Source organism: Elephas maximus, chromosome 4, assembly GCF_024166365.1.
Source record: "Elephas maximus indicus isolate mEleMax1 chromosome 4, mEleMax1 primary haplotype, whole genome shotgun sequence".
Lineage (NCBI taxonomy): Eukaryota > Metazoa > Chordata > Mammalia > Proboscidea > Elephantidae > Elephas > Elephas maximus.
Window position 1 is genome coordinate 158,785,571 of NC_064822.1, and position 26,691 is coordinate 158,812,261.

General features: G+C 41.6%; 1 pseudogene; it reads right to left on the reverse strand.

Annotated features, from left to right (window-relative positions):
* On the reverse strand, positions 1 to 24,804 carry LOC126076473 (40S ribosomal protein S20-like; annotated as a pseudogene).
* Between the last annotated feature and the right edge of the window lie 1,887 nt (positions 24,805 to 26,691).

Below are 26,691 nucleotides of genomic sequence, written 5' to 3' on the forward strand. Positions count from 1 at the left end.
TTAAGAATCCGCAACGGTGACTTTGACATTTACTCCTGATGCAGTCCCGATGGAAGTGATCTGCTTAAGGCTCTCAGAAGGACCGTGCAAGTTGATGGTTGCTTGTGGATTCTCATCTGGAAACAACGCCAGGTCTTAGAACCTTTGCCACAAGGAACTTTCCTCATAGTGATTCTCAGAGTCTTGGTAGGCGTCCGAACCATTCCTTTATGAGGTTCTTCTCCTTCCTGCCTCTGATCAAGTCAGCACATACCTTCTCCAAGGATTTTACGTTGTGGCTGGTTAGAGGAATTTGAATTCAGTGAATGGCCACCTCTGATTCCATGAGCATCTTTTCAGTGCCCTTAAAAGATGTGGCTGCTGTATGGCTTCCTGACTGACTTGTTTCTCAGGAGAGCCAACAGCGCTAAGTCGGGAGCAGGAATGGGTGGGTCAGGAAACAGTGGCAGCAGCAACCACGCCTTCCTCAAAGTGTCTGACCTAGAGATTTTGGATTTGTCAGCCCCCCACAACCTCATGAGCCAGTAGAGATTTTCAGCCTGCAGCCTGACCTATGGATTTGGGACTTGCCAGCCCTCAAAATCACATGAGCCTTTACTTCCTTGAAGTAAACCTCACTCTTTGTAAAAAAAAACAAACCCGTTGCCATCGAGTTGATTCTGATTGTAGCGATCCCACAGAACTGAGTAGAACTGCCCTGTAGGGTTTCCAAGGCTGTAATTGTTACAGAAGCAGACTGCCACATCTTTCTCCCACGGAGCAGCTGGGGGTTTCCAACTGTCAGCCTTTCCGTTAGCAGCTGAGGGCTTAACCAGTGGGTCACCAGGGCTCACTATGTGTATATTAAATATCATGTGTCATATATATGTGTGTCTGTGTATATCTATTTATGTATATATGTGTTTATATACATATAACTATATATATATATACACACGTGTGTGTATGTATGTCTCACTGGTTCTATTTTTTTTAGAGAATAATAACATATAACCGTGGGAGGTGAGGGGGACATGGCTGTTAGTTTCCTAAAAAAAGTTGCTGTCAAGTTGATTCCAACACGTGGCAAGACCATGTGTATCAAAGCAGAGCTGTCCTCCATAGGGTTTTCATGGCTGACTTTTCAAAAGTAGATTGCCAGGCCTTTCTTCTGAAGTGCCTCTGGTTGGACTCAAATCTCCTACCTTTGGGTGAGCAGCCAAGTGTGTTAACCATTCGTACCACCCAGGGACTCTAGTTTGTTTCCAAAGCAACATTTTATCCTGTGTGTGTGAATAATCGATTTTTTTTTTAAACCTCAGCATGCAAAAATTCTGAACTTACCCAAATCAGTTTCAACTCATGGCTACCTCATGTGTTACAGAGTCGAACTGCTCCATAGAGTTTTCTTGGCTGTAATCTTCCCAGAAGCAGGTAACCCGGCCTTTTTTCTACAGCACTGCTGGGTGGATCCAAACTGCCAACCTTTCAGTTAGCAGCTGAGTGAAAACTGTTTGCACCACCCAGGGACCTCAACTTACTTGGCAGATACGTTAGTAAAGGACTAATCATTTTACAAATGTAAGTCTAACTTTCTAAAATATCCATCAGTTTTTTTTTTTTCTTCTTAAAACACTGTGTTCAGGTGTAGTTGATAGGCATAACGGTACTTCTATAATAATATGGCTGGTAAGACTAATTTTTTATTGTAGCTATTATTGATGATCAATAAAATTCTTTCGAGCATAAAAATATTAGCCTAGGATAAAATGAAACATTTCTTCCTGGTCTGGGGAATGAAAGTGCCGATGATTGAAGTATCCATATGTTTTTTTTAAAAAAAAACATTCCCCCCTACTTCATGTCTACGTGGCCCATTCTTGCAAGGATGTCATTTATATCTCAGCCTTTTCCCCAATAAGTAACAGTGACAAAAACTCTGAGCCCCTAAATTGCGTTGAATCACTCCTACCAACAGAACCAGCCCTCTCACTCCCATCTGAGGAGATTACGCCATGTTTGTCTGCTAAACCACCCTCCCCAGTAAAACCATTAGCCCCTCCACCCCCATCTGATGAGATTAACCCAGCTGTGTCTGAAGAACCTTTGTCTGAGTCATCCTCTGGGGAGGTGTCTCGAGTCATTATCATGGGGGGCAGGTTTCAACTGAGCTTCCAGACTAAGAGAGACAAGGAAGAAGGACATCATGCTTGGTAAAGTAGAGGGTCAGCGAAAAGGAGGAAGACCTTTAATGAGATGGGTTGACACAGTGGTTGCAACAATGGGTTCAAACATAGCAAGGATTGTGAGGATGATGCAGGACTGGGCAGTGTTTTGTGCTGTTGTACTTAGGGTCGCTATGAGTCGGAACTAACTTGATGGCACCTAACGACAACATCAGAAGCTGGAAGACGTTGAAGGACCTTTGCCTAGAGCTGACAGAGAGAGACCGTATGGCTTCCCCAGCACATCCATTTGGACTTCTAGACTGCCTAACTGTGAGACAGTAAATTTCTTAAAAGCTACCCGGTTTACGGTGTTTTGTTACAGTAGCCCTGGGAAATGAATACAGAGAGTAGTAGAGATTTTAAAAAGAGTTAAATGAATTCATAAGTGGTTTATCTGCATTGTCCCTCTCTTGGTCATCTAGTGCTGCTATAACAGAAATACCACAAGTGGATGACTTTAACAAAGAAAAATTAATTTTCTCGCAGTCTAGTAGGCTAGAAGTCCAAATTCAGGGCATCAGCCCCACAGGAAGGCTTCCTCTGTTGGCTCTGGAGGAAGGTCCTTGTCATCGATCTTCCCCTGGACTAGGAGCTTCTCCATGCAGGAAACCGGGGTCCAAAGGACTTGCTCTGCTTCCAGAGCTGCTTTCTTGGTGGTATGAGGTCCCCAACGCTCTGCTCACTTGCCTTTCCTTTTATCTCTTGTATGATAAAAGGTGTTGCAGGCCACACCCTAGGGAAACTCCCTTTACATTGAATCAGGGATTTGACCGGAACATCCCATGCTAATCCTCTTCAACATAATCCAATCTTGCCTCATTAACCAGGGGCAGAGATTAGGATTTACAACATGTATGAAAATTATATCAATCACAAAATGGAGGACAACCACACAATACTGGAGGACAACACCACAATACTGCAAATCATGGCCTAACCAAGCTGACACATGTTTTTGTGGGACACAATTTAATCTATCACAGTCCTGTTCTAAGTAAAGGTTCAGGAGCTTACTGAATGTTGTTGATAATGATGGTAACAGGATTTAAGAAATCAACATGCTTTTAAGTATTCATTAATTAAGTTTTTCTCTTTTCTTGATTAAGGTCTTGATTAAGCAATATTTCTTCTTCTACCTGACTCCTACTGTTAAATTTTAAGTGATGTTTTGTAGTAGTATCTGAAAAGGCAGTAATAAAAAGGCAGTGAGTGACCTCAACAACAGAAAGACAAACAATCTAATCAAAAATGGGTAAAGGACATGAACAGACACTTCACCAAAGAAAACATTCAGGTGACTAAAAAACACATGAAGAAATGCTCGTGATCATTATCTATTGTTGTCGTAGTTGTTAGTTGTCATTGAGTAGAACTGCCCCATAGGGTTTCCAAGGGGTAGCTAGCTGGTGGGTTCAAACTGCTGACCTTTTGGTTCTCAGCTGAGCTGTTAATCACTGTGCCAACAGGCTCCTCATAGAGAGATGCAAATCAAAACTACAATGAAATGCCATCTGGCTTCTGCAAAAACAGCATTGATCAAAAAGCTAGAAAACAAATACTGGCAAGGTTGCAGGGAGATTGGAACTCTTATACACTGTTGGTGGGATTGTAAAATGGTAAAACTACTATGGAAAATGGTATGTTGCTTTCTTGAAAAGGGAGAAATAGAAATACCATATGATGCAGCAGTCCCGTCCTAGGTATATATCCTGTAGAAATAAGAGTGCTGACACGAATAGACATATACACACCCATGTTCATTGCAGCATTATTCACAATAGCAAAAAGATAGCAACAACCTAAGTGTCCATCAACACTTGGATAAACAAAATGGGGTACATACGTACAATGGAATATTATGCAATGATAAAGAATAATGATGAGCCCATGAAACATAATGTGGATGGATCTGGAGGACACTATGCTGAGTGAAATAAGTCAATCACAAAAGGACAAATATCATATGATACCACTTTTATAAAAAGTCAAGAATAAGTTTACACACAGAAAGCGATGTTCTTTGATGGTTACCAGGGATGGGAGGGGTGTGAAAAGAGAATCACTAGATGGTAAAAAAAAAAAAAAAGTATGGTAGACTGTGTTAATTCTGGTGAAGGGAAAGGTAGTACACATTATGGGGGAAGTCAGCACAACGTGACCAAGGTAAATGAAGACACTGAGAGGTACGCAAAAATAACAGACAACTACAGTTTTTTTTTTTTTTTTTTACAGTAAATGCTGTAACATATACAACTTTGCAACAACATTAATAACAATAAAAAATTTGTGAGTGGTTACATAGGTAGATATGTATGCTATGTATTTGCGGGAGGTTGTATAGAAGTACATGCATGTGCATATATAGGTATAGTTGTGGGCATTTCATATATATTCATATATATAATAGAGCACATAGTGGGTACAGTTATGGAAACAGATATATCCACACACTTTGTGGGACTGAGTTACTGAGTTTGAAGCCTCAGTACCATGGTCTTGGCAGGGGACATCTAGGTCAACTGGCATAACATAGTTCATAAAAATAATGTTCTACATCCTAATTTGGTGTGTAGTATCTGGGATCTTAAAAGCTTGCAATTGGCCATCTAAGATATTATTGGTCTTGTCCCATCTGGAACAAAGGAGAGTGAAGGAAACCAAAGACTCAAGGAAGCAATTTGTTTAAAGGACTAGTGGCCCACACGAACCACAGCCTCCTCTATCCTGAGACCAGAAGAACTAGATGGTGCCTGGCTACCACTACCAACTGCTCTAACCAGGAACACAATAGAAGGTCCTGGTTAGAGTGGGATAAAAATTTAGGACAAAACTCAAATTCATAAAAAAGACCAGACTTACTGGATTGATAGAGACTAGAGGAACCACTGAGACTATCACCCTAAGCCACCCTTTTAATCTTGAACTGAAGCCACTCCTGGAGGTCACCTTTCAGCCAAATAATAGATTGGTCTATAAACAGTATCACCAGTGAGGAACAATCAATGATGCAAGTCCAAGCGAACTGCATTTGCCCAAAAGCAAGGATGAGAATGGAAGGATGGATAGGGAAACTGGATGGATAGAAACAGGGAAGGCAGAGTGGAAACTCTAACCACAGAGCGTGGGATGCCTTTGGTAGGATAGGTGGGTTTCTTCCCCGAACCATAGAACATCACTGTGTTCTCATTCTTTTGTAGGTCCTTGGCCATGGACAAGTCCCAGAAGTTCAAAACTGCCCTGTTTTTTTAAAAGTTTGTCCCTTATATTAGAGGTCTCTTCACACCAGAGCCCACCCCTGTCGACAGCACCATCCTGTGGCCAAAGAAGCCTCCATGTCTCAGTTTAGTGTCTTCTCTGAGTGCCTTCTCTTTGGCCGTCTGGAGATTATCAGGAGAATCTGGGATTTCCCTCCCTGAGGAGGCTAGAAGTTCAAAATATTTGGCAAACTCAAGTCATGCTTTTGCAGTCAGATCCGATCTGGTGAGGAGTCCCTGTCTTCTAAGGCTGTCTGGTCATGTTGAAGCTGGATGAGGAGGGAAAGAGTCCTGGCTTTGGAGTTGGACAGACCTTGGCTCTAGTTGCAGGATGAACTTCACTAGCCAGGTAGTCTCGGTTTTCACCTATGAAAGTGGAGGCAATAATATTAATAGTCTATTGCCCAGAACTTTTTTCTTCTTTTTTTTTTTGTACATTAGGTGAAAATTTACAGCTCAAGTTAATCTCTCGTGTGAAATCTTATACACATATTGTCATGTGACACTAGATGCAATCCCTGCAATGTGACAGCACACTCCCCCCTTCCACCCCGGGTTCGCCGCATCCATCCAACCAGCTCCTGTCCCTTCCTGCCCCCTCATCCTGCCTCTGGACAGGACCCACCTATTTGGTGTTGTGAATCTGCTTAAACCAAGAAGCACACTCCTTGTATCGTTTTATGTATTATAGTCCAGTATAACCTTTGTCTGAAGAGTGGGCTTTGGGAATGGTTTCAGTTCTGGGTTAACAGACCAACTAGGGGCCATGGCTTTGGGGGTCCCTCCAGGCTTACTCAGACCACTAAGTCTGGACCTTTTATGTGAATTCGAGTGCTGTTCCATACTCTCCTCCTGCTCCATCAGGGACTCTCCAAATTCATCCATATTGTGAGATGTTTCAAGGATTCATCATTGTTCTTTATCTGTGTATAAGATCATATCATCTGCAAATAAGGATACTTTTATTTCTTCCTTACCAATTTGGATACCCTTTGTTTCTTTTTCTTGCCTTATTGCTCTGGCTAGGACCTCTGGCACAGTGTTGAATAAGAGTGGTGGTAAAGGGCACCCTTGGCTGGTTCCTGTTCTCAAGGGGAATGCTTTCACTCTCTCCATTTAGGATGATGTTGGCTGTTGGCCTTGAGTGAATGCTTTTTATTATGTTGAGGAATTTCCCTTCTATTTTCATTTTGATGAGAGTTTTTATCATAAATGGGTGTTGGACTTTGTCAAATGCCTTTTCTGCATCAATCGATAAGATCATGTGATCTTTTGTCTTATTTATTTTATTTTTGTGATGGATTACATTGTTTGTTGTTCTAATGTTGAATGGTCCCTGCATACCTGGTATGAATCCCACTTGGTCATGGTGAATTATTTTTTTAGTATGTTGTTGAATTCTGTTGGCTAGAATTTTGTTGAGGATTTTTGAGTATATGTTCATGAGGGACGTTGGTCTGTAATTTTCTTTTTTTTCAGTGTCTTTACCTGATTTTGGTATGAGGGTTATGCTGGCTTCATAGAATGAGTTTGGGAGTATTCCATCCTTTTCTATGCTCTGAAATACCTTTAGTAGTACTGGTGTTAACTCTTCTCTGAAAGTTTGTTAGAATTCTTCAGTGAAACAGTCAGGGCCAGGGATTTTTTTTGTTGGGAGGTTTTCTTTTTTTATTACCTTTTCAATCTCTTCTTTTGTTATAGGTTTATTTAGTTTTTCTACTTCAGTTTGTTTCAGTTTAGGTTAGCGAGAAGTTTTGGTTTCATATGACAAACAACTAATTCAAACTAAGTTAGGCATAAACGGGAATTTTCCAGAGGTGCTTATCTGGCTTCTGTAGTAGGTGCTTATAAGCCCAGGAAGGATGTAGGCACAGCTGGATTTCAGCAACAATTAGGACCAGGGTCTGCAACATTGTTAGGACATTCTTTCTGTCTCTTTTCTCTGCTTGTTTCTATGTGCAAAGATTTTAGTTCCTCAGAATGGCTTCTTCCTGTGCCACGAAACGTGTCCTTATATTTCACAGCTTCTCCACGTTCACGGTTTCTCTTCCCTGTGCTCCAGTTTGAAAAATCCTGGGAAGGATTTGATTGGCCTGACTTGGGTCACATGCCTACCCGTGGACCAAATGCACTTTGGCAAAGGTAGGTGGTGTACTGTGATTGGCAATCCTCACTAGAAGCATGTGTGGGAGGTGGTAGAGCAGTAGTTTTTCAAAAGGGGGGACATTTCTAGCAAATGGAAAGATGTCAGGCCAACCAAACAATAGGTGTCCGTCACATGTATTTACCTTTCAGGGTTGTTTGTGTGGATTAGAGATAATGAATATAAAGCACTAGTTGAGGATGTTGATGATGATGATGATAATGATGGTGGTGGTGGGAAGAAGTAGTATCTCAGCCTCTGTGGATATCCAGGCTCTGCACATGGGGTCACAATATCTCATAGAAGCACAAGCTCTTTTTTGTTACTCTTTTGGGCTTTGGAGAATCAACACAATAGATTCATAAAAAACTTCTTATGTCACAGACGAAGAAAATATGACCCATAAAGAATATGTGACTTACTCAAGGACACACAACCAGTTAGTGCACAGTGAAACCTAGACCCAGCCCTCAAGGCTCCCGATCTCCTTTACCTTTCGTATACTCTGTAGTGGTTGAGTGCTGGCTCTGGAGCCAGAATGCCTGGCTTTGAAGCATAGCCTGTCTTGTGACCTTGAGCAAGTACTTCAACCACTCTGAGTCTCAGAAAGTCCTTTTTTCAGGGTGCTGTAAGGATTAAATGAATTCATATTGGTATGCTAGCTGTTGTGATGATTCTACCCTCAGCTACTTCCTCTTGAGCCTCCTGCCCTAGAGCTGGTCACTTCCTCCAGGTGTGTTGGGACTTGTGAGCAGTGCAGTCAGACCTCAGTTTGGTTTCACTGGGCACTGGTGTTGGAGTGGGAGCAGCTATTCTGATCACCTACGGCTCTTAGTGACAAATGAAGTTGTCACATATATCTCCCCATCCCAGAAGTGGCATTTTAAGCAGTTTTAAAAATAAACAGGTCTCCAGCTGCATGCTATTTACTGTCCTAACTGTGGGCGTTTAGGAACGCCTGAATTCCAGTCCCAGATTACTGATGCTGCAATGCTGTTTCACTGAGCTCACAGGGGATGTTCCGCAAACAACCTAACCTCCCTGTGACCTTTCCTCCTCTGAGAGACAGGCACGGCAGTACCTGGACTTCCATTAACAGCAAGCTTTGGAATCAAATAGATCTTGGGTTGAATCCTGCCTCTGCCACTAATTGAGCTATGTGATCTTGTACAAGTTGCTGGAACCTCTCTCATCTTGAAACTGAAAGCATATCCACCTTGTAGAGCTGTTGGGCAGATTCATGAAAAGCAGGCATACTGCCTGGCACAGAGTAAGTGTTCAGTAGATGGTACCTATTTTAGAATTAAGTATCACGTAATGTGTACATGGTTGAGAACCTACAAAATCACTGGACAGATGGAAAGCATTTTTTTAATAACATAAAGACATTTGCATGTGTACCACTTGCCTTCAGTCGATTCTGACTCATAATGAACCTATGTGCTGCAGGGTAGAACTGAGCTCCATAGGATTTTCTTGGCTATAATCTTTTCAGAAGCAGATCGCTAGGCCTTTCTTCCAAAGTGCCTCTGAATGGGTTTGGACTGCCATCCTTTTGGTTAGTAGCTGAGTGCTTAACTGTTTGTGCCATCCAAGGACTCATTTTATATGTATAGCTTGTCATAATTATTTTGCCTTATAATTCTACAGAAAGTTCAACTTAATAACCCTTTGGGTAAGAGTTTTCCACATGGTTTTGAAAACAACAACAATAAAAAATGCACTCCCTCAAACCCAAAGAGGTGTCTTCTTTGCTTATGTGAAAGGATGCAAGGTTAATTTTGACAACAGAAACCTTTGTAGAGTAGCAAGGAATTCTCACTCGTGATTTCAGGGGAAGGTAAAGGATTCCTGCATTTGTCTACCCAATTGTGTGGAATGCTTCTATCAACCACACAGCTGTAGGTGGGCTGATTCTGGGGAAAAAAAAAAAAAAACATTTTCTTCAAAATAGAATTAGAAACATTTACTCAACTTCCCTTTTAATTCTACTCTCCCCTTCTCCCAGAAGTTCCACTGCATAGGTGGCAACTTATTGAAGGCTCTGGTTCTATGGTTTCAAGTAATTCTTGTTTGCAAAATTCCCTTCAACACTGTAGAAATTCTGAACATTTTAGAAATTCCCTTTATACCCTGGAGAAAATTATTCTCCTAGTAGTGGAAAGTGTTTCCTAATGTAATGAAACAGTGTCTTGATAAGATGTATTTAATTGGTCAGGATAAACTAGGTTAAGTGTCGTAAAAAATCCTTGAAATCTCAATGGCATAACACATGAAAGTTTTTCTGCTGCAGGTCTCGTCAATATCCAGGGTGTCTTCCTCTAAGTGGAGGCTCAGGGATTGAATCTACTTGGATCTTGTGGTTCCACCATATCAACTTGGAGCTCCCAGATCACCATCACTGTAGCAGGGGAAGTGAGAACATCGAGAACACTTAAAATCATCAGTTGCCATTGAGTCGACTCCGACTCATGGCCACCCTATGTGTGTCAGAGTAGAACTGAGCTCCATACGGTTTTCAATGGCTGATTTTCCAGAAGTAGATCATCAGGCCTTTCTTCCAAGGTACCTCTGGGTGAACTTGAACAACCAACCTTTCACTTAGCAGCCAAGTGTAACCGAATAGTATTCTCTGGTGATGAAAATGTGAGAACAAAAATAATGGAATTAGTTTTTCATCCAAAAAACCGAAGAGGAATTTTTTTCCTCTATCAAGTGCCTAAGCAAAGAAAGATGGAAGAAATTTGTAAATTTTAAAATACTTTTCCCACTACTGTACTTTAATTTCAGAAATACACGCACATAGGTTAGAGCAGTGGTTCACAGACTTCAGCACATGTGAGAATCACCTGGGGTTCAGGTGACCAGCTTATCTTGGGTTTCCCTGGGTTTTCCCAGTTTCATCATTGAAAGTCCTACATCCCAAGACACCCCTCAGTCTCAGGCATCAGATGGACATTTGAGACTATGTTGGCATCTCCTGTCTGGAGGGGAGATGGGAGGGTAGAGGGGGTTAGAAGCTGACAAAATGGTCATGAAAAGAGAGACTGGAAGGAGAGAGCAGGCTGTCTCATTAGGGGGAGAGTAATAGGGAGTGTGCAGTAAGGTGTCACCTTGCCCAAGGGGCTTGTTAAAACACAGATTCCTGGGCCCCCTACCTCCAGAGATTCTGATTTGGCAGGTCTTGGTGAAGCCTGAGAATTTGCATTTCTAACAAGCTCCCAGGTGCTGCTCCTACTGCAAGTCTGAGGACCACATTTGAGTAGCACTGCCTTAGAGTACCTTCACAATATCAAACCAGTGCCCATATGTGGGGCCTGTTTCTGAAAGTTGAGAATCACTCAACTTTTAGAACTTCTCAGGGGTTCTCACAGCCCTGTGAGGTTGGCACTACTACCCCCATTTTATAGATAAGAAAACTGCGGCTTAACAGTTTAGTACTTGAAGTCACATAGCTAGGAAGTGACTCAAGCAGGTGTGACACCAAAACAAGTTCGAACAACTGCCTTTTGATCTATGTGCAGGTTCCTCGTGAGCACAATTGTTATGGAATTCCCATTCTTCACAATGTTACTCATAATTTGCTGTAATCCACACAGTCAAATGCCTTTGCATAGTCAATAAAATACAGGTAGATGTCTTTCTGGTATTCTCTGCTTTTAGCCGGGATCCATCTGACATTAGCAATGCTATCCCTTGTTCCATGACTTCTTCTAAATACAGTTTGAATTTCTGGTAGTTCCTTGTCCATATACTGCTGCAAGTAGTTTTGAATTATCAATAAAATTTTACTGGCATGTGATATTAATGACATTGTTCAATAATTTCTACTTCCGGTTGGATCACCTTTCTTTGGAATAGGCATAAATATGGAACTCTTCCAGTCAGTTGGCCAGATAGCTATCTTCCAAATTTGTTGGTATAGATGAGTTAGCACTTCCAGCACCACATCCATTTGTTGAAACATCTCAATTGGTATTCTGTCAATTCCTGGAGGCTTGTCTTTCGCCATTGTCTTCAGTACAGCTTAGACTTATTCCTTCCTACCATCAAATCTTTTTTTTTTTTTAATAATTTTTATTGTACATTAAGTGAAAGTTTACAAATCAAGTCAGTCTCTCACTTATAAACTTATGTACACCTTACTGCACACTCCCTATTACTCTCCCCCTAATGAGACAGCCTGCTCTCTCCTTCCAGTCTCTCTTTTCGTGACCATTTTGTCAGTTTCTAACCCCCTCTACCCTCCCATCTCCCCTCCAGACAGGAGATGCCAACATAGTCTCAAATGTCCATCTGATGCAAGTAGCTCACTCCTCATTAGCATCTCTCTCCAACCCATTGTCCAGTCCAATCCATGTCTGATGAGTTGGCTTCAGGAATGGTTCCTGTCCTGGGCCTACGGAAGGTTTGGGGACCATGACCACCGGGGTCCTTCTAGTCTCAGTCAGACGATTAAGTCTGGTCTTTTTATGAGAATTTGGGGTCTGCATCCCACTGTTCTCCTGCTCCCTCAGGGGGTCTCTGATGTGTTCACTGTCAGGGCGGTCATCAGTTGTGGCTGGGCACCATCTAGTTCTTCTGGTCTCAGGATGATGTGGTCTCTAGTTCATGTAGCCCTTTCTGTCTCTTGGGCTCGTAATTACCTTGTGTCCGTGGTGTTCTTCATTCTCCTTTGATCCAGGTGGGTTGAGACCAATTGATGCATCTTAGATGGCCGCTTGCTAGCGTTTAAGACCCCAGACGCCATACTTCAAAGTGGGATGCAGAATGTTTTCTTAATAGATTTTATTTTGCCAATTGACTTAGATGTCCCCTGAAACCATGGCCCCCAGACCCCTGCCCCTTCTTCACTGACCTTCGAAGCATTCAGTTTATTCAGGAAACTTCTTTGCTTTTGGTTTAGTCCAGTTGTGGTGACCTCCCCTGTATTGAGTGTTGTCCTTCCCTTCACCTAAAGTAGTTCTTACCTACTATCTAATTAGTAAATACCACTCTCCCACCCTCCCTCCCTCCCCCCTCTTGTAACCACAAAAGTATGTGTTCTTCTCAGTTTAAACTATTTCTCAAGATCTTATAATAGTGGTCTTATACGATATTTGCCCTTCTACAACTGACTAATTTCACTCAGCATAATGCCTTCCAGGTTCCTCCATGTTATGAAATGCTTCACAGATTCCTCACTGTTCTTTATCGATGCGTAGTATTCCATTGTGTGAATATACCATAATTTATTTATCCATTCATCCGTTGATGGGCACCTTGGTTGCTTCCATCTTTTTGTTATTGTAAACAGTGCTGCAGTAAACATGGGTGTGCATATATGTTTGTATTTCTCTAGGATATATTCCAAGGAGTGGGATTGCTGGATTGTATGGTAGTTCTATTTCTAGCTTTTTAAGGAAACGCCAAATTGATTTCCGAAGTGGTAGTAGTACCATTTGACATTCCCGCCAGCAGTGTAGAAGTGTTCCAATCTCTCCACAGCCTCTCCAACATTTATTATTTTGTGTTTTTTGGATTAAGGCCAGCCTTGTTGGAGTGAGACGGAATCTCATTGTAGTTTTAATTTGGATTTCTGTAATGGCTAATGATTGAGAGTATTTCCTCATGTATCTGTTAGCCGCCTGAATGCTTTCTTTAGTGAAGTGCCTGTTCACATCCTTTGCCCAATTTTTAATTGGGTTGTTTGTCTTTTTGTGGTTGAATTTTAGCAGAATCATGTCGATTTTAGAGATCAGGTGCTTGTACCGTCAATTCTAGATCATATGCTACCAACTGAAATGATTCAATGTCAACTAGTTCTTTTTGGTACAGTGACTGTGTGTGTTCCTTCCATCTTCTTTTCATGCTTCCTGCATCGTTTGGTATTTTGTCTATAGAAACCTTCACTATTGCAACTCGAGGCTTGGATTTTTCCTTCAGTCATTTCAGCTTGAGAAATATCAAGTGTGTTTTCCCTTTTGGTTTTCTATCTCCAGCTTTTTGCACATGTCATTATAATACTTTACTTTGTCTTCTTGAGCTGCCTTTGAAATCTTCTGTTCAGCTCTTTTACTTCATCATGTCTTCCATTCGTTTTAGCTACTCAACGTTCAAGAGCAAGTTTCAGAGTCTCTTCTGACATCCAATTGGGTCATTTCTTTCTTGCCTGTCTTTTAGATAATCTTTTGCTTTCTTCATGTATGATGTCCTTAATGTCATTCCACACTTCTGTCAGTTTGTCATACTGTGGGGGCTTGCGTGTTGCTGTGACGCTGGAAGCTATGCCACTGGTATTCAAATACCAGCAGGATCACTGATGGTGGGCAAGTTTCAGCTGAGCTTCCAGACTAAGGCAAACTAGGAAGACGGACCTGGTGGTCTTCTGCTGAAAAAAATTAGCCAGTGAAAACTTTATGAGTAGCAGTGGAACAGTCTGATATAGTGCTGGAAGATGAGCCCCTTAAGTTGGAAGGCACTCAAAAGACAACTGGGGAAAAGATGCCTCCTCAGTGTAGAGTCAACCTTAATGATGTGGATGAAGTCAAGCTTTCTGAGCCTTCATTTGCTGCTGTGACTTGACTCAAAATGAGAAGAAACAGTTGCAGACATCCGTTAGTAATCAAAACGTGGAATGTATGAAGTATGAATCCAGGAAAATTGGAAATCTTCAAAAATGAAATGGAATGCATAAAGATCGATATCCTAGGCATTAGTGAGCTGAAATGGACTGCTATTGGCCATTTTGAAATTGATCAAACATGCAGTCAGGATGCATTGATAACTACTGGTGATTTGAATGTGAAAGTTGGAAATAAAGGAGAAGGATCGGTAGTTGGAAAATATGGCCTTGGTGATAGAAATGATGTAGGAAGTTGCACGATAGAGTTTTGCAAGAACAGTGACTTCTTCATTGCAAATACTTTTTTTCAGCAACATAAATAGCAACTGTACATGTGGCCCTCGCTGGATGGAATACACAGGAATCAAATTGACTACATCTGTGGAAAGAGATGATGGAAATGCTCAATATCAACAGTCAGAACAAGGCCAGGGGCCGATTGTGGAACAGACCATCAATTGATCTCACGTAAGTTCAAGTTGAAGCTGAAGAAAATTGGAACAAGTCCATGAGAGCCAGAATATGACCTTGAGTATATCCTACATGACTTTAGAGACTACCTCAAGAATAGATTTGATGGTTTGAACACTAATGACCAAAGACCAGACAATAATAGTAGGAGACTTTAGCATACCACACTTTCGATGAAGGACAGAACAACTAGAAACTCAACAGAGGTACAGATGTAAATAACAAATCAACCAACTTGACCTCATAGACATACACACAACACTCCACCCAACAGCTGTAGAGTACACATTCTTCTCCAACACTCATGGATCATTCTCCAGAATGGACCATATTTTAGGCCACAAAGCAAGCCTCAATAAATTTAAAAATATCAAAATAATATAAATAACATTGCTTATTAATAATTCTATAATTTTATTTTTGGAAACAAGATTTTTTAGTTCCATATAGAATTAGAAACCAATAACAGGAAGAACAAGGAAAGAAATCATAATGGAAAATGCGTAACACTTTATTGAAATACCACTGGATAATAGAAGAAATTAAAAATGAAATAAAAAATCTCCTAGAATCAAAAGGGAATGAAAACACAACATACCAAAACCTTTGGGACACAGCAAAAGAAGTGCCCAGAGGTGTACTTACAGCAATAAACACACAAATCAAAAAAGAAGGGCCAAAATCATTACCTTAACCATACAACTCAAACAAATACAAAAGAGTTGCAAAAGAAGCCCGAAGGTGCAAGAAGGAAGGAAATAATAAAAATTAGAGCAGAAAAACAGAAAACCAACCAAAAGAATCAACAAGACTAAAAGTTGGTTGTTTAAAAGGATCAATAAAATTCAGTATCTACCGACAAAAGGAAAGAAGGGGAAGAAGCAAATAACCCAGGTAAGACATGAGACAGGTGACATTACAACAGAACCAACTGAAATAAAAAGGATCATAACAGAATATTATGCAAAATTATATTCTGACAAATTTTAAAACCTAGAAGAAATGGGCGAATTTCTAGAAAAACACTACATACTTACACTAACAGAAACTGAGGTAGAAAATCTGAACAGACCCATAACGAAAGAAGAAATTGAAGAGATGATTAAAAAAAAAAAACTCCAAACAAAAAAAAAGCCCTGCCCTGGACATCTTCCCTGGAGAATTCTATCAAACATTCAGAGAAGAGTTGACACCAATACTACTGAAACTATTCCAGAACACAGAAAAGGAAGGAATACCCTGAATTCATTCTATAAAACCAGCATAACCCTGATATCAAAGCCAGGCAAAGATACCATTAAAAAAGAAAATCGTAAACCAATATCCCTCATGAATATAGATACGAAAATTCTCAACAAAATTTTCACCAAAAGAGTTCAACAGCTTATCAAAAAAGTAACACATCATGACCAAATGGGATTCATACCAGGTATGCAAGGATGGTTCAACATTAGAAAATCAATTAATGTACCACATAAATAAAACAAAGGAAAAGCATCGCATGATCACCTCAATCAGTGCAGAAAAAAAGCAATTGATAAAGTCCAACACCCGTTCCTGATAAAAACTCTCAGCAAAATGGGAATAGAAGGGAAATGCCTCAACATTATTAAGGGCATATATACAAACCCAACAGCCAACATTATTCTCAATGGAGAGAGACTTTTCAGCATTCTGTTTGAGAATGGGAACCAGACAAAGATGCAATTTATCACCATTCTTTTTCAGTGTTGTACTGGAAGTCCTATTGAGAGCAATAAGGCAAGAAAGGGAAATAAAGGGCATATGAATTGGTAAGAAGGAAGTAAAACTATTTCTATTCGCAGATGACATGATCTTGTACATAGAAAATCCCAGAGACTCCACAGGAAAACTACTGGATCTAATGGAAAGATTCAGCAAACTGGCAGGGTAAAAGATCAACATACAAAAAGTAGTTGGATTCCACTACACTAACAAAGAGAACTGTGAGAGGGATATAGGAAAACAATACCATTTACAATAGCCACCCAAAAGATAAAATATTTAGGAATAAATCTAACTAGGGTTGAAAAAGACTTATACAAGGAAAACTACAGAACAGCACTGTTAGAAGCCAAAAGAGACCTACATAAATGGAAAAACATACCATACTCATGGATAGGAAGGATTAACATAGTGAAAATGTCAATACTACCCAAAGCGATCTACATTACAATATGATCCTGATCCAAATTCCAACAGCATTCTTTAACGAGATGGAAATACTAATCACCAACTTTATATGGAAAGGAAAGAGACTCCGCATAAGTAAAGCATGACTGAAGAATAAGAACAAAGTAGGAGACCTTACACTCCCTAATCTCAGAACCTACTATACAGCCACGGTAGTCAAAACAGCCTGGTACTGGTACAATGACAGACACATAGAACAATGGAACAGGATTGAGAACCCAGGAGTAAACCCATCCACCTATGGACAGCTGATATTCGACAGAGTGTCGAAGTCTATTAAATGGAGAAGAGAAAGTCTCTTTAACAAATGGTGCTGTCAAAACTGGATATCTGTCTGCAGAAAAATGAAACAGGACCTATACCTCACACCATATACCAATACTAACTACAAATGGATCAAAGACCTAGTTATAAAACCTAAAACTATAAAGATCATGGAAAAAAATAGGGACAATACTTACCCATTGCCATTGATTCCAACTCATAGCTACCCTAGGGGACAGAGTAGAACTGCCCCATAGGGTTTCCAAGGAATGCCTGGTGGATTCAAACTGCCGACCTTTTGGTTAGCAGCCATAGATAGGTCTTAACCACTATGCCACCAGGAATATATGGCATAAACTGAATACCAACCGTAACTAAAAATGCACAAATAGCAGAAGATAAACTAGAAAACTGGGACCTCCTAAATATTAAACATTTAGGCTTATAAAAAACTTCTCCAAAAGAGTAAAAAGAGAACCTACATACTGGTGTCATGGATTGAATTATGTCCCCCCCAATATGTGTGTATCAACTTGATTAGGCCATGATTCCCAATATTGTGTGATTGTCCTCCATTTTGTGATTGTAATTTTATGTTGAGAGGATTAGGGTGGGATTATAACACCACCCTTATCCAGGTCACTTCCCTGGTCCAAGGTAAAGGGAGTTTCCCTGGGGTGTGGCCTGCACAACTTTTTATCTCTCAAGAGATGAAAGGGAAGCAAGCAGAGAGTTGGGGACCTCATACCACCAAGAAAGCAGCACCAGGAGCAGAGTGCGTCCTTTGGACACAGGCACCCTGTGCCTGAGAAGCTCTTCAACGAGGGGGAGCAGCAACAGCAGGAGAAGCAGGAGACCAGCGCGAGCAGTGCTGGAGCTGACCCACGGAGTGAGAGAGCTGAGTACCTGTGCGCAGGAGGCTTTCTGGCGGAGTGGGGTCCCTCCAGGCACTCACTGGTAGAGCTACAGAGCTTTGGAACACTTTCCCCAGCAGAGCAGATGCAGATGTGAGTCCCCCGGAGCTGAGAGGCCAAGAAACCAGGAAGCAGAAGCTGAACACAAAGAAGCCAAGCTGCCTCAGTCTCAAAAGGTATGGCCATGACCTCAGGGGTTTCAAAGGGTGGAGCCGTGGCCTCTGGTGTTTCTAAGGGTGGATTGCCACTCAGATGGACTAGAAGAATGGTGAGCCTAAAGCTAAGGGAACAGAGTTGCTGTCCCAGTGGGTCTGGAAGGTGGAACTGAAGCCCAGGGCCAAGGGGCCGCCTCTCAGAAACTGGAGCGTGGCCAATATCTAGAGTCGAGAGGGCAGGGCTATTGTGTAAATGGTCTCAGAGAACAGAGGCTTGTTTTCAGAGGTTTGAGGGCTAATGTAATGTGTTCTGCTGACTTGCTTGGTGCCTGTTATCCCTTCTTTCCCTCCAGTTTCTCCCATTTGTAATGGAAATGTCTAGCTTGCACCTGTTCTGTCATTGTACCTTTGGAAGCAAATAACTTGTATTCTAGATTTCACAGATGAAGAGGAATTTTTAGATTTTGGACTTGGAATTAAGACTTTTGCAACGATATGATGGGATGAATATGTTTTGCATGTTGCAAGGATGTGATTCTTTGGGGAACAAAGGGTGGAATGTCATGGATAGAGTTATGTCCCCCCCAAAATGCGTATATCAACTTGGTTAGGCCATGATTCCCAGTGATGTAATTTTTTTGTGATTGTAATTTTATGTTGAGAGGATTAGGGTGGGATTGTAACACCACCCTCACTCAGGTCACCTCCTTGATCCAAGGTAGAGGGAGTTTCCCTGGGGTGTGGCCTGCACCACCTTTTATCTCTCAAGAGATAAAAGGAAAAGGAAGCAAGCAAAGAGCTGGGGACCTCATACCACCGAGAAAGCTGCACCAGGAGCAGAGCGTGTCCTTTGGGCATGGGGTCCCTGTGCTTGAAAAGCTCCTCTACCAGGGGAAGATTGAGGACAAGGACCTTCCTCCAGATCCGACAGAGAGAGAGAGCCTTCCCCTGGAGCCGATGCCCTGAATTTGGACTTTTAGCCTACTTTACTGTGAGAAAATAAACTTCTCTTTGTTAAAACCATCCACTTGTAGTATTTCTGTTATGGCAGCACTAGATTACCAAGACAACTGGTAAAAAATTTTTGGCTACGACATATCTGATGAGGGCCTGATCTCTAAAACTTACAGAAATCTTCTATACCTCAACAACAGAAGGACAAACAAACCAATTTAAAAAAATGGGCAAAGGTCATGAATAGACACTTCAGTAAAGAACAGGCAGCTAACACACATGTGTAGAGATGCTTGCAATCACTAGCCATTAACCAGGAAAAAAACACCCAAACCTATTGCCTTTGAGTCGATTGCTACTCATAGTGACCCTATAGGACAGAGTAGAACTGCCCCAAAGGATTTCCAAGGAGCGGCTGTTGGATTTGAACTGACGGCCTTTTGGTTCGTAGCCAAGTGCTTAACCACTGTGCCATCAGGGCTCCCATTAGCCATTTGAGAGAGAAAAATATAAACTACAATGTGATACCATCTCACCGCAGCAAGCATGGCACTGATCCAAAAATCAAAACAAAAATGCTGGCAAGGTTTTGGGGAGATTGGAACTCTTACACTCTGCTGGTGGGAATGTAAAGTGACACAACCCGTATAGAAAACAGTATGGCACTTAAAAAGCTAAAAGTAGAAATACCATATGATTCAGCAATGCCATTCCTAGGTATATATCTTAGAGAAATAGGAGCTGTGATGAAAAAAAGCTGTGACACCTATGTTCACTGCAACACTGTTCTCAATAGCAAAATGATGGAAACAACCTAAGGAGTGAAGGGGTAAAAAAAAAAAACAACTAGTACTTATACACAATGGAGTACTATGCAATGATTAAGAACAATGATAAATCCACGAAATATCTCACAATGTGGATGAATCTGGAGGACATTATGCTGAGTGAAATAAATCAGTCACAAAAGGACAAATATTGTATGAGACCACTATTACATTGAAAAAAAAGGTTTACAAACAGAAAGTAACATTTTTTGGTGATTGCAGGGAGGGAAGGAAAACCACCAACTGGATAGTAGACACATGCTAACTTTGGTGAAGGGAGAGGCACTACATAGTATGGGAGAAGTCAGCACAACATGACCAAGGCAAAGAAAGACACTGAGAGGTACCAAAGAATAAAAGGCAACTATGCTAAATACTACAACGTATACAACCCTGCAACAATAGTGATAACAAATGGTAGTCTACAAGTGGATATATTGGCAGGTATGCATGTATGCTGAATAGGTTTGGGAGGGCATATGGAAGTACACTCGCATGCATATATAGACTAAGTTGTGGATATTTCTACATACATATTTGTACGTGCTGCATGTATAGACATATATATAGTGGAGCACACAGGGAGCACAGTCAGGGAAACTTCTTAGACATAACCAAACACTTCATGAGATTGAGTTACTGGGCTTGAGGGCTGGGAACCATAGTCTTGGAGGGCATCTAGATTAATTGGCATAACATAGCTCATAAAGTCAATGATCTATATCCTACTTGGATGAGTAGCATCTGAGGTCTTAAAGGTTTGCAAGCGTCCGTCTAACGTATAATTGATGGCCTTTTTCCGCTGGAGCAAAAGAGGGTGAAGAAAACCAAAGATTCAAGGAAGTAATTAGTTCAAAGGACTAATGGCCCGCACAATCACCTCGTCCACTAGCCTGAGACCAGAAGAACTAGATGGTGCCTGGCTACCACTACTGACTGCTCTGACCAGGATCACAATAGAGGATCCCGGATGGAGTGGGAGAAAAATGTAGAACAAAATCCAAATTCATAAAAACACCAGATTTACTGGCCTGATAGAGGCTGCAGGAACCCCTGAGACTATGGCCCTTACCCTTCTATCTTGGAGCTAAAGCCACTCCCGGAGATCACCTTTCAGCCAAATAATAGACAGGGCTTATGAAATCAACATAACATCTATGAGGGAAGTGCTCCTTAGAATAAGCAATGGTATGAAACCAAAAGGTCAGCATTTGCCCAAAAGCAAAGACAAAGAAGGGAGGAAGGGGCAGGAAAACCAGATGAATTAAAAAAAAAAATTCTGGAAACTCAGAATGGAAATGGGGAGAGTGCTTACACATTGTGGGGGTTGCAATAAATGTCACAGGACATTTTGTGTATAAATTATTGAGTGGGAAACTAACTTGTTATGTAAACTTTCTCCTAAAGCACAATAAAAATAAAGTGCCCGCCATGGTACCGGGCATGTGGAGAGCCCTTAATCACCAAACCAAAAAAACAAAACCATTGCTGATGAGTCAATCCCTACTCAAGGCAACTCCGTGGGTTACAGAGCAGAACTGCTGCATAGAATTTTCTTGGCTGTAATTTTAACGGAAGCAGATGGCCAGGCCTTTCTTCTGAGGTACTGCTGGGTGGGTTCGTTCCACCAATATTTAGGTTAGTCGTCAAGCACAAACTATTTGTGCCACCCACGGGCCTTAGCCCTTAATCAGGCCCTGTTCCTTTGCAATTGAAAGAAGCTGCCCTGTCTGATTTCCTTCACATTCCTCCCCAACCCAGGACCTTTGATGCGTGCTTCCTCTGCCTAAAATCCAGCCCATCTCCCTAGTCTACGTCCATTGCTCCGTTGTACTTTTTCATGGTACCACATACTTTCCCTTTGTAGCACCAATTACAGTGTCATTTACGTTTTTTTCTGTGTTTATTGTAGGGATGCTGCCTCCTTTACTAGACCACATGTGGTGTAGGCTATGATGAGCCAAAACTTGGATCTGCCTTCAGCTGCTGAAAGTGCAGCCTCAGTGGCCGGCCCCCTAGGCGTCGCCTCACCTGAAGAATGCTGCCATGCCTAAGGCCACACCCCCTTACAATGACCTATCTCCATGGGGTATGAAGTTCTGGCCCTCTCACCCCACCTGGGAACAGCTCTGAAAAGCTGTCTCGTCTTTAAAAAATCTGATGCCATCGAGTCAATTCCAACTCATAGTAACCCCATGCATTACAGAATAAAACTGCTCCATAGGGTTTTCTTGCCTGCAATCTTTATGGAAACAGATTGCCAGGCCTTTCTTCCACAGCACTGCTGAGTGGGTTCGAACTGCCAACCTTTAGGTTAGTAGTTGAGTACAGTCTGCGCCATCCAAGGACCTATCCCATATTTAGAACCCCTTATAAGATTTTTTTTTTTCTGTAAGATTGGCCTGGGCTTCCATTGAGACTGCATTCCATGTTGACTCCTTCCTCTAACCAGGGCTGTTTACTTCCCTTCCTTCCAAAGGCATTAATCCCAAGAGCACTCCCAGATGAAACTTCTACATGCTAATCTCCATGTTAGAGTCTGCTACACATGGAACCGAACCTGCACCTCTGTGCTGTTCTCAGTCAAGGGAAGAATTGTGTCTGTTTTTGTTAAATGTATGTATAGAGCAGAGCTCTACTCTGATACACATGGGGTTGCCCTGAGTCGGAATCAATGCCACAGCAACTCTTTTTTTAAAAATGTGTTCTCAGAGCCTGGCATAGTCCCTGGTACCAGCAGGGTCTCTGTAAGTATTTGTGGAAGGAATGAATGAATCAACAAATAAATGGTAGCAGTATTACTAATTTCTGTTTTATGCCCTGCCCCCTCTTCTTTCTTCAAAGGGAATATAGTGTCTATACAGGCATTTCTTGGAGCTTCCATCCAGGGATCTATTTTCTTCCTCCTCATTCCCCTCTCCTTTCACTTTCCAAGCGCCTTTTCCTTCTATCCCTCCCGTTTCAGCTGCCTAGCAATCACCTTCAGATGTAGCTGAGGACGGTGGAAAAGCCTTGGGAAAGGAGCTGAGAGATGGTGATGGGAAACAGCTAAATTAGCTTAGAGTCCAATTCCGTCATCCAGCTCTCCTTTCTGTCAGAAGCCTGTGCGGAGCCCTGCTTGTAAGGGTGATGCCAAGGAGCAGAGGAAATCAATATCTGACGGCTCTACTAATTGCATGGCTGTCAGAAGGCATTTTCTCAGTTTGAATGAGAAAGAAGGGCCTTTTAAAACAACAAAGCTCTTGTATAAATAGAAAGGGGGAAAAAAGAGAACTCACATTTTGAGTCTATGTATGTGAAAAATGGCCTCTTTGTTATTAATTTCCCATCCTCATGTTAAGCCTGCTGCAGTCAATGCTTTATTTTCTGCAACCCATTTTTCTGTTGTTGTTTTGGCTCCTTCCTCCTCGCATATAAAAACACCGCATTCAAGTTAGAAGCTCTGCGACATTAGTAGCTGTGTAGTGGCTCTGTGCCTCACTTCCCCATCCATAATGTGGCAATTTCCTAACCAACTCACAGAGCTGGGCTATTGAGAAGCTCAAATGAGACAATGGATATGAATAAGCTTTAAGAAGAAATTGTCATTGTTGTCATTGTCATTTAATCTTAAGTGAAATAGAGCTTGAAAGTTAAAGCCGATACAAAATAAAGATTTGGATGTACTTCAAAACCAAACATAAAAGTTTTTTTTTTTAATTCTTTGTTCTACATAATGTTTGGCAAAGGTCCGTATTAGCTGACATGACTAAGAATCAACTGTCCTTGTACTGGACCGAGAATGTCAAACTTCTGTGTAAACCTGTCCTTTATTTATTGATTCATGACAGATTTGGGAAGCCACCTGTTCTCTGGATTAGGGTTTTGGGTTGATCAGGAAGATACTATTTTTTTCACAGCTCAGTTAGCACCTTTCCTTTTTTTCCTTCCAGCTGAGACAGCCCTGTTATTCAGATGCGCCTTTACTTTTCCTCCAAACACTTCATAGTCTGAGGACGTATGCCATTAGGAATAGTTTCCCATTCTCAGGCCTCGGTGTGTGGGGACCCATGATTTTCTTTGTGTAGAACAATTTTCTGTAGAAAATAGAACTCCTTCTCCCTTCTGGAGCCCTAGTGTTGTAGTGGTTAAGAGCTCAGGCTGCTAACCAAAAAAGGTCAGCAGTTCAAATCGACCGGCCTGTCCTTGGAAACATTATTGGGCAGTTCTACTCTGTCCTATAGGGTCACTATAAGTCGCAGTCAACTCGACAACAAGGGGTTTGGTTTATTTGGTCTCCCTTCTAGAGAATGCAGAGTGTTGAGGGTAGGTACTTGAGCAGCTAATAGAAGAACCAGAGTCAGCCCCTTTAATGCCAATACAGTGTCAAATCCCTGAAATATTCAGGGGTTTTAGAGACCTTGGTTTATTTTATCATCAGATGGGAGAATTTGGGAATGAGGTGGGGCCAGATTTTTGGCAAAGATTTATAGATCACCCGTAAGCATTTTTGGAACAGTGATGGGCTTTTCAAAAGTCTTTGCCTCAGGTATAGGCAGATTCCTGAAGGATAAGCTTTATATTCAATGTGGAGCAAGGTGAAGTATGAGTAAATACACACACACAAATTACGTTTTCAAGCAGACAGATATATACTGGCTGTGAAGCCCTTTTTCCACATAATATCGATAAATCCTTTTGTAAATATGGTATTGTTGCCTCCATGATAAAATCCAGACTTTTTAGTCTGGCACACAAGGCCTGTCACTGTTGGCCCGGCTCACCTCTTGCCGTTGTCCCATTTGAAGTTCTCGTCATCCTTGCTTCTTAGGAGCATTCTGGCTGTACTTCTTCCAAGACAGATTTGTTCGTTCTTTTGGCAGTCCATGGCATAGTCAATATTCTTCGCCAACACCATAATTCAAAGGCATCAATTCTTCAGTCTTCCTTGTTCATTGTCCAGCTTTCACATTCATATCAGGCAATTGAAAACACTGCGGCTTGGATCAGGCGCACCTTAGTCCTTAAAGTGACATCTTTGCTTTTTAATACTTTAAAAAGGTCTTTCGCAGCAAATTTACCCAGTGCGACGCGTCCTTTGATTACTTGTATGCTGCTTCTATGGGTGTTGATTGTGGATCCACGTAAAATCAGATCCTTGACAACATCAATCTTTTTTCCATTTATCACAATGTTGCTTATTGATCCAGTTGTGAGGATTTTTGTTTCCTTTATGTTGAGGTGTAATCCATACTGAAGGCTGTAGTCTTTGATCTTCATCAGGAAGTTCTTCAAGTTTCCTTCACTTTCAGCAAGCAAGGTTGTATCATCTGCATAACGCAGGTTGTTAATGAATCTTCCTTCTATCCTGGTGCCCCATTCTTCTTCATATAACCCACTGCCATCGAGTCGATTCCGACTCATAGCGACTCTATAGGACAGAGTAGAACTGTCCCATAGGTGGATTTGAGCTGCCATAATAATTATTGTTTGAAAATAAATAAATGGCTGGTTCAATTCTGTCCTTCCCTCTTCATTTGGCACCAGCCTTTCTGGCTTTTTTCTCCACAGGACAACTGGGCAGAGATTCTGTTGAATGAATGGAGAAGGCCTATGTCTGTAGTAGGACTTGTCTCACTCAATTGTCTTATGCTGGTAGTAAAGTCTCTACTGATCCATATTTTAACTGGGTTAGGGTATTATCTGTTGAGAGGTGAAAACACAACATACATCCACACGAGAAATTAAGCAAAATTATAGACTGCTTTTTTTTTTTTTAAAAGTAGAAGGAATTTTAGAGGCTACTGGGTTTATTCTCCCATTTTGCAGTTGAGAAACTAGGCCCAGAGGCAGGAAGATATTTCCCAACTCTCACGATTAATTAATGGCTAAAGAGGATATCTGTTGCTTTTGCCTGCCTCCCTCCTTTTGGGGAACCAGACCTTTCAACTTTCAATCCCAGTGTTTTGGGTGGTACTGACCTCACTCCCAAATCCAGGGTGAGCCTGTCACCTAGGCCTGGCCAAGCAGAGCATCAAGACATGCATTTTAAGGAGGCCAATCAAAGCCAAGGAGACTTGATTTCAGGATGTTAGAAAACAAAAGTTCATGTCCTCCACTGAGGTCGCTGAGGAGATAGGATGCGAGGTAGGACTGTTGGCTGCCATTTTTTACCGTAGGCAGGCAGCCTGCCTGAGAATGGAGTGAGCCCTAAGGAAAACAGGACCAAGAGATGGAAAGAGTGAGACTCCGTCGTGATGGCATCATTGGATACCTGGAGTACGGCCATGTCTGATCCTTTGTTGTTGTTAGGTGCCATTAAGTCGATTCTGATCCATAGTGACTCTATGTACAACAGAACAAAACACTGCTCGGTCCTGCGCCATCCTCACAATTGTGGTTGTGCTTAAGCCCATTGTTGTAGCCACTGTGTCAGTCCATCTTGTTGAGAGTCTTACTCTTTTTCGCTGACCCTTTACCAAGCGTGATGTCCTTCTCCAGGGACTGATCCCTCCTGATAACATGTCCAAAGTATGTAAGACGTAGTCTCACCATCCTTGCTTCTAAGGAGCATTCTGGTCTGATCCTTGGACCTTGTAAAAATTAATAAATTACTTTGTTTTTTTCTTAAGTCAGTGTAGGTCATTTTTGTGTCACTTTCAACTAGCTGTGTTGGTTTTCTTGCTCTGGGAGCCTGAGATCAGG